Here is a 9,377-nt window from a genome sequence, read left to right as displayed (position 1 = left end):
TCATGGGCGGGCCAAATTCTCTGGGCAGGCAAAGCAGAGAAAGGGGAGGTAACCGATAACCTTGCCCCTTATGAGGTCATAAGGGGCAAGGTTATCGGCCCATCTGCAAAAAAGGTAGAGCAGGATACCCAGGGCTCGGTTTACATCTATCACCATTTCTAGCCACTGAGGGACTATAAGCAGGCTGGGGGAACTCATATTAATGTTAAAAAAAACTCATAAAGTGACATGTTCGTGCCATGGGACCTTTAATGTTTATTCTAATTTCTATATGTATTACTGTTTGTTCTGTATATTACTTTGCAATTCTGATTAGATGCTAAAACATTTCGTTGTCTTCAGTTAGCAAAGACAATCTACGACTAATCTTGTTGCTCAACCATTGTGAAATGGTTTATCTCAACCACTTTATTTTCTGATGGCTGCATCCTCTTAGTGCGACAACATGTTCACCTGCTGCCTTGTTTTGTTCTTAGCTTCACTAAATCAGAAAAACCTTAGTCCAAATCCTTGACGTTCCACTTCCGGGATTGCTCTGGTGCCACCGGAAATTCTGCCTGATGTCCCTCATTCAGGCCGGATGTTGGGCTTTCCATGTGTTGGCATTTTAAACTCCGGTTAAATTATAAGGAATTGAGTGTCAGCGTCAGTTCTGGCTGGTCAAATAGTCAAGACACTGCTAACCGCTACTGGACATCAACATCAGCTGATCGGCATCAGCCGGTCAACTCCCCTCGCTGCTGAATGACTACACACAAACAGGGGCCCCTACTTAAAGCTGCTTCAGTTTGCTCCGAACTGCTCCTAACTACTCTGAAACACCGCGATGGAGGAAGGTCTGGCGACGCGAGACTAAAACGACCTTGACATGTATGCGTGCAGCACACAGTTTCACGCTCAGTTTCTTTGTGTCAACCGTATAACCTCCTGAGCATAAGCGTACACTTGTATGCGCCTTCACACTGCCGTCACATCAAAGAGCCTGCAGATGAAAGAAGTCCCAACCAGCTCTAATTAGGAGCATCTTCTGTTCACGGGAGGTCCCAGAAGCCCCGGCGCTCTTTCTGAGGGTAACGGTGCCACGGCGGCTCCCCACAGGGCCTCAAGGAGAGCCAAACCCTGCTTTCCTCCCAGATAAAGGGGGGGGGGTTAGTGAAATGCTCTTGTGTAATCAAAGCTGGAACTCAATCTGCTTTTGCGTCATTGCTGCTTTTCTCTCATCTGTACCTCCCGGCTAATGTTACCTGCCTATTGACAGGTAACACCTGATGGAGGACACAGGCTGGCGGCATAGCACGCAGATGAAAAGCTCGCAGTTTTAAAGACCTTCAGTTCTTCCTCGTAGACTAAATGCTTCCTGTGGATCGTCAACAACAGCTGCTGCTCTTAAACGATTTTTCTACTGTAAAACATCCCGCTTAGTATGTAACTTGCACACAATTAAACATAAATATATATATATATATAAGGGATCAGTATGAAGATTATTTATTTGTTTATGTTTATATATAAAAAAAAAGATGTTAATCTTTATTAATCTGAATCTGCAAAAGTCAAATAAATCTAGGAGAGTTAAAAAGAACAATATTTCCCTGAGACGTAGTGGAAGGTATCAGAAAATGAGTACCTCCAACACTGAACAACATTAGAAACGCAACACTTGTTTTTGGCCCCATTTTTTTAATCTCTCTCTCTCTCTCTCTCTCTCTCTCTCTCTCTCTCTCTCTCATTCTCTCTACTCTCTCTTCTCTCTCTTCTCGCTCTCTCCTCTCTTCTTCTCTCTCCTCTCTCTCTCTCTCTCTCTCTCTCTCTCTCTCTCTCTCTCTCTCTCGACCTGACTGCTGTTCGTCGTTGTAACCCGACTTGAGTGCGCAAATGCTCACATTCGATGGCGTCTGGCACTCTGGAGAGGTGTTCTCTTCACGGAAGAACCCTGACCCTAACACCAGATGCAGACTGGGTTTTTGTCTCTGAATGTCCCACTGACAGGGTTCTTATATTCTTGTAATTCTGCTCTTGCCATTCTTGTACGTATATTTACCTTGTGTTGAACATATGTGGACATACGGACACAAACTTAAACAATGCATGTACAACTCAAACGTAAATAGAGGGAGAGAAAGCCTAGACGTTACACAATAGGCAAGAATTGACATGCGTGACTGACTCTGGTCCAATTTTCTAGTCACAGAAAATGAACAAAACTAAAAAGGTCAGCATATTTCTTCTTTTTTTTTCCCGACAGAAGCTTGTACAAGCTTTTATTTCAAGCAGACTTCAACTACTGCAATGCAAAAAGCTCAAAGGTCTCCACAAAAAGTCAGTAAATCAATTTCAGCTAGTACAGAACTCTACTGCAGGAGTTTTAACTGGAACAAAGAACAGAGATCACATTTCTCTTGTTCCAATGTTCCAGTTAGTTTCAGAATAGAATTTAAGATCATAGTGCCTGTTTATAAATCTATTCATGACCCCGGTCCCTCAGATCCACAGACTCTCTGCTGCTCACTGGACCAAAAAAACTCCACCGAAGACCCACAGAGGAGCTTCCTTCTGCACGTTCACATCATCCAAACATCAATGGAGACCTGATTATTTACAACTATGTATTATTATGATATGTCATTGTACATGAAACCTGAGAAAATTGCTGAGTAATGGTCTCTCTGTTGTCAAACTAAACACACATTAAGCACTGCAGAAAAACCGCCTCAGCCACCTCATTTGTGTTCAGGCCAACATCGACTTGTAAAACATAAGCACCTAATGAATCATTTGTAATGCTAAATCAATATGTCAGCCAACTAAAACATACTTGAAGAACAAATGCTACCATCTGAAGTTATATCTGGCTCCCTGTAAAAAGTCTGTTACACCTCTAAAGAGTTCCGGATAGAGGGGAAAACACCTGGTCAATTATAATGCGGTGTTTGGTCCAGACTGACATATCTCAATAATTATTGGATGGATTACCATGACATTTTGGGCATATTTTCATGTTCCCCAACATGAAGTGAAATGAATCCTACCAACTTTGGTGATCCTCTGACTTTTCATCTAGCACCAGCACGACGTTGACATTTGTAGTTTTGAGTGAAATATCTTGACTGCTGGATGTCACGAAAGTGGTTTCAATCCTCTCCTCTGACTCTCTCAAAACGGAGCACACACTTTAAATACATTTCCAGACAATTTGCATGAGAAAACATAAATGAATGCTTGTTTCCGTTCACTACTGTGGGAATATTAGGAGTTGGTTCATCAAGATGAACAGTTGGTGCCAGTAAACTATTGTGGAAGACAAAGAAGAGGACACAACAAGATGAGGACATTCCAAAGACCTCCAGTCAAAGCTCAGATGATAGAAACAGGATGGAATGAGAAAGCATAGTCAGAAGTTTGTCAGAAGGACGTTTCACGTGTCATATCACGTGCACTAACGTTTTCCACATCATACAGGAGCATGAACTCTTTGCAATATTTTGACGTTCTCAGGGTTTTTTCTGCTCAAAGAGTAACTATAAAATGCCCAATTGAGACAGGTGAACTGAAACGTTTAGAGCTTTTCAAAAGTGTGCACAGTCCAAATGGAAAGTCTTGACATTTCACAAGCGTTTCTGTTTCTGTGGGTCTCTTTCTCATCCATTTCTTCACTATTCGAGTCTGTGCCAGTGAACTTACATGAGTCTGCCCGCCGAGATAACAAACCCAGGGAGATTATTTCTGCACCACGAGCAGCTCTTTCCTCCAGAACTGTTTGTAGAGCTAAAACCGTCACAGCCACAGCTTTGGGCTCCCGTCCGTCTCCCTCTCCCTGTGCGGTGGCCAGCCTGCAGCGCGGCCCTCCGATGGAGCCCGGCTCCACAGCGCTCACGGAGCTGTGGAGCACATCAAAGCAGCGAGGCTTAAACCGGCTCGGCCTCCAGCGTTTGCCAACACTGGGGCTTTGTGCCTGCACGCTCGGCGGCACATCACCGGGCGCTCTCCTTTAATGCCAACCCATTTCTGCCGCTGTGAACCCCACGCTACAGTAGGTAACATTACCCTCTTTGTCTGCTTTAATCTCTGCCTCTCTTTCTTCTTCTCTGACTTTTTTTCCACGGCTGCACTGTTAATGTGCAATCCCCTGTCTGCTGAGTGGCTGTGTGTACACATGCATCAATGTGCAAAGAAAACCAGACACACTCTCAGTGCCGGCTGTGGGGCTGCAACAAATCTTTTATTATCATCATCGATTCATCTTGTCACTATCAGATTTTTCTGATTAATTGTACACAATTTCACAAAGGGCTGAGGTGACCTCTTCATATGATAATGGTGGTAAATTTCTTTCAAAATACTTAGCAACATTTGAAGCCATAGGTCCCTGATTTCACACCAAAGTACACAAAAGCCGCTTTTAATTTGTAGTCTGCAACCATCAGAAATGGCAACCGTCACTGGCCCATTTATTAGCTGTAGAAAGCACCGTCTCAGGCTGACTCATGGCTGCATACACGGTAGGCAGGGACGCCATCCCCCTTTAACCCCCCCCCCCCCCCCCCCCCTCCAAAGGTAGAAGAGAGAGTGCAAGGGCAGTGATTGTTCATTTGAATATGTAAGTCCAGTCAGCCTGACTCATTGATTCTTTATCTGATGGTCTGTGCAAGACAGACTCTACGGCCCCGACCACGGCTCTGAAACATCAGTAGCGGGAAATCCGTGGTGCTGGCCGTGGTGCTGAAGCAGACGGATTTGTAACTGAGACTTTTTGTCTCAGTCATGTCCCCCCCCCCGCCCCCCCCCCGAAATGAATCTAGAAAAGCCAGAAAGAGAAACCCAACACACGCAAGAATACAAACCCCCCGCCCCCCCTTCAGTTTCATCTTGGACCTATACTATTTTCTAACCTGCATAGCTGGGGAAGTGCTGCAGGTAAATACAGCGGCAACACATTTTGGATTATTGATTTATCATAGTACATTGACATGTCAAAAATAGTGATCAAATACAATAAAACACAACTTTCCAGAGCCCAAAGTGCCGTCTTAATCAAACAGATATTCAGTGTATTACGACAATGAAAACTCAGAAAAGCATCCTATTTTAAAGGTGCAACCAGATAGCTTTAGGCAACAGCTGCTTACTCTATAATCCGAATATCGCAGATCCATTTGAATGCCAATCAACGAAGTGATAGATCCACGGTGTACTCTCTGCAGACCAATTTGAGAATCCAAATTGCTTTTTGATACCACCCCCCCCCACCAAAAAATAAATAAAGAGAGTTACCATTAAAAACAAATCATCAGGGTTTGCAGCAGTGTAACATCCTTCACAAAACTCACAAGTGTCATCATCATCATCATCATCATCATCATCATCATGATCAAAACAAGCCACCAACTGCAGCACAAAGCCATGAAGTGTTAACCAGCTCAGCAGACACAAAGCATGCATCATAATCAATATCAATACAGCGTGTGGCACACGTGAACTCAGGTAGTGCAGGGCTGTATGTGCACGTGAACAAATCCTGTGTAGAAATGTAAAATGCGTGATCAATAAATGTCCAAAGCACAGATTTAGTGATGTAGCCTACAGATGTGTAGCTGGGACACAAAAGATTGACAGCAGCTCTATTGTTCTGCTTAGTCAGTGTCTGGTCGCATGGTGTCTAACTTTTGTATTATAAAATAATTTAAAATATGATTATATATATATTTTTTAAAGCAGTTTAATGAGGATAATTAACACAGACGGCGTGTAAACACATTAGTCCAGTGTGATGGCTTTAACAACAGAGCCGCACAAAGACACACAGAGACATGCAATCAATCAAAGCAGGATCGAAACGGGTAATAGCATACAAATTTATAGACAAAACCGAGCATTTAATTAGCAGTTATTTGCTTTAAACCGGTCAGGAAATATTCGGATCTCATCGTACCTTTCAAAATGTGCTGCATGCAGTATCTGTCAATCCATCCAGACACTTGACTGGTCAACTAGAAGAGGAAACAGATCCTTGTTTGTTTTCTTCTTCACGGTGTTGGAATAAAGCAGGACCCTGCGCTGGTCTGCACCGCCGCTGGTTCACCCTGGAGCCGCTCTCTCTGCCTCTCTATTGTCTCCGCACTCCTGCAAGCAGGCCCCGCCCACCGCCGCTTACGTCCAATCAGAGCGCAGAGCGGCTGTGCGCTCCTCTGCACCGATGCTGCATTCGGAAGATGTAGGAATTTACAAGCTACAATCAACTACAACCTGTCAATTGTCTCTTATGGCCATGTTCATGTTTTAACCTTGAACCCAGATTGAACCTTTAGTTGTCTATGTCTATAGGTGTACGTTAAGATAGGATAGGCTTAACTTTACATATCACACAGGAGATTGTTGTGCAGTGTGTAACCAAAGGGGATAGAGGGGATAAAGTGCAAATACACAATATCAATAAACAAATCCAAAATACACACAGTGCCAAAAATATAAACAAGGATGGAAAGTTGCTCATATCTGAATTTCCTTCTTTGTGAGTTGCATATAGATGGTATATACAGCTATATTTGTTCAATATAAAATCTGAAGTATATATGGTTCATTCAAAATGCTCAGTGATTGTACTTGATGTCCCATTATGCCCCGCAAATCAGAGAGTTGTAATGATTGTAAACCATGGAGCGACAGTGATCCAGAGAAAAATGAATTATAATTGGGGTTATTTAAAGGTGTGATGTGGGTTAAGGAAGATAAAGAACTGACATAATTAATTTGAAGCTTGAAAATGAACGCCTTATCTTTTGGTCTGTTGTAGCCATTTTTTTAAGCACTATAAGGTGTAAAATGTACACACTCAATAAAAAAAAGGACAGCAAATATAGTGTATTTTGTAGTGAAGAGGGTGTGATTTAGGTATCATACTTCGTTGGTTGCGTTACCCAGTGCATAGTGCAGTGGGCTAATAGGGACATCATTTAGATGGATGGATCAGATATAGCAAGTAAAACCATTTAGGCTATTACATCAGTTCTCTGAGAACCTGTAAGACAAGTATTTAAAATGAATGTGAAATGCAATGATTTTACGTAACCATGGTTTACAGGATTTGTCTTGCAAAATTCCCCATGATTACCACGTCCCGTGAATACAGCATGAGGAAAAGCCAAGCACAACATGTTCTGGATGAAATGTGAAGCTGTGGAGTCACATTTAAATCTGTGGTTACAGTGTACGTCTGTCTGCAGCTGCAGCAGGAGGGAATGAAAAGGTGTGATGTGGTGAATAAAAACAGGTCAAAGCTAATTCAAAGAGACGGAAGTGCTTTTTCTTTTTTTAAAGAATGATGACTCCATGACTCTGCGGTTTGGTGTATTGATTTATGTCAGGGATGGGAAGCCTAATGATCACAGGGATTATACTGTAGTTTATCTGGTGGAAGGCTGCAGGCTATGTTGTTAGTTTGCAGTGTATGAGCTCTGAGTGTGAGCTGAGAAATAATGACTTTTTTGTGATTATTGTTTGTCAGTCAAAGCAGTGATGAATCTAAGGGTTCACAAGTAAAATTGTTTTACTCTTGTATAATTTTTGTGTTTTCTGGGAACTATTAAATCCTCACAGATCATTTTACCTCATCGTGCCTGTAAAAAGTCCTTTCAGTCAAACAATCTGTGAGGGAAAATGTTCATAGTGAAATTTTACCTGTATTAAAATTCAGAAACACAGATTTAAAAGGAACGTATCCACATAAAAGTGACACTAAAATGACCACGCTTTGTTGCTGTATCCCAGCTGTATTGATTTTAACCGTGTTATGAGTTCACACTTAAAGCAACACTGGAGAAACCGACGTTTCCAAAATCGTTTCAGTGGTTCCTCAACTCGTAACAGGGTGAACACACTTCTGCCTTCGCTCTGTGGCTCTCTGCCGGCCATAATCGCTCTCTGAAAGTTTGCCAAATCGGGTAACGGATCTGTAGTTCCAACGAGACATAATGGGACAATTCCGCTCCCAACCTGTAGGAGGACCGAAGCGGAAAAAAGTTACATGGTTGCTTTAAAATGTATTAAAAGATCCAGACTTGACATATTTTGCCACAATACAAGGTACAACAAAACTGAAATGACGTAACTGGGATTATTCCATCAACGGTTCAGATCAATAAAAACACCAAATATGAATGTGTACTGTATAAGGACAATATATATTCTCTCTGCTTTTTGAGATGTTTTTACATTTTAGTTGTGAGTTCATTTATGGAACGGAAGCATGTTGCATTCGCCAACATTGAAAAGAGACTGTAGTCATTACGACTAGAAAGCTACTACTAATATCTAATAATAATGAGATAACCGGTGTTCCCATGAAGCATGTCGTACTGGCTAGGCTTCTGAGGTACAAACAGAGCCACTTTTCAGTTTTTGCTTTAAACTATATTCTAAATGTTACTTTACATAGAAACACAAGACACTCCCCTGGATGATGTAACATATAACTTGTAATAATAAGTTTAGGAAAAAGATCGTGGTTTGGATTAAAACCCTCCATGAGGAGAGAAAAAGCATTTCCTGGGTGAAAGTATAAAAATGACAGATTTAGATTAGATTAGATCAAATACGATTTTGCGAGATTTTTCGTAACTTCTGGCCGCCTGGTGTCACAGAAACAACCACCACATCCTGCACTGATGATGTATGTTCCTGTTACGTCCTTGTCGTGGGAGACATCAGCATTTACACTACAAACAATCTGCGTCCCAGACCACCTTGGCATATGGTTTGAGACTGAATCTTTTGTACTGTTGATTTGAGTTTTGTGTTGTTTTAAGCCATTAGAAAAGCTCTAACTGTGAGAACTTTGTCTATGGGGCGCCCAAAACAGCTCAACCCACTTTACAACTCAATGTTTCAAGCATTAACTGGAGCTGTGGACGTGAACAACCTAACAACAGAATACAGCCACTCATAACACGCTGTAGAGAACTGGGTTAACTACTGTCGCCTCCACTAAATATCTCAACATCAGCTGCAAGTCTTGCTGAGGCTGCACCCACTCAGGCCAGCTGCTGGAAAAATGTATTATTATTCATCCACACTGTGTGCTGCTGTCAAAGCTCAGCCTCATGAATCAGAGGGAATTCAGAATGTGCTGCAAGGGGACCAAAAGCTTCAATGCAAGGAAAAAGACAGATGCAAGAAACAGGAACATTAAGACCCTGTTAACACGTACATGGTTATATTGATAAACGGAGACATTTCCCTTCGTTTACACGCGAATGGAGAATTTGCCTCTGAAAACGAGTCTTTCTAAAAACTGATTGCTGTTGTTGCTATTTTTGGGATTCTGATTGGCCAACGTGGACTTGAGCTTCTCATTGCACTACCACCTACAGGTTTGGCGTGCT

General features: G+C 42.1%; 1 protein-coding gene across 1 annotated transcript in view; it reads right to left on the bottom strand.

The window, feature by feature from the left end:
* unm_sa1261 (un-named sa1261) overlaps positions 1-6,141 on the bottom strand; it is a 16,210-nt gene extending 10,069 nt beyond the window's left edge. Inside the window, exon 1 of the mRNA XM_032537068.1 lies at positions 5,930-6,141. The gene's annotated coding sequence lies outside the window, so the exon portion shown is untranslated. The remainder of the gene's footprint in view (positions 1-5,929) is intronic.
* Positions 6,142-9,377: the final 3,236 nt, after the last annotated feature.

This window comes from Etheostoma spectabile, chromosome 15 (assembly GCF_008692095.1).
Source record: "Etheostoma spectabile isolate EspeVRDwgs_2016 chromosome 15, UIUC_Espe_1.0, whole genome shotgun sequence".
Taxonomy (NCBI): Eukaryota; Metazoa; Chordata; class Actinopteri; order Perciformes; family Percidae; genus Etheostoma; species Etheostoma spectabile.
Note: the sequence above shows the minus strand (reverse complement) of the source record. Positions and strands in the feature narration are given on the sequence as shown.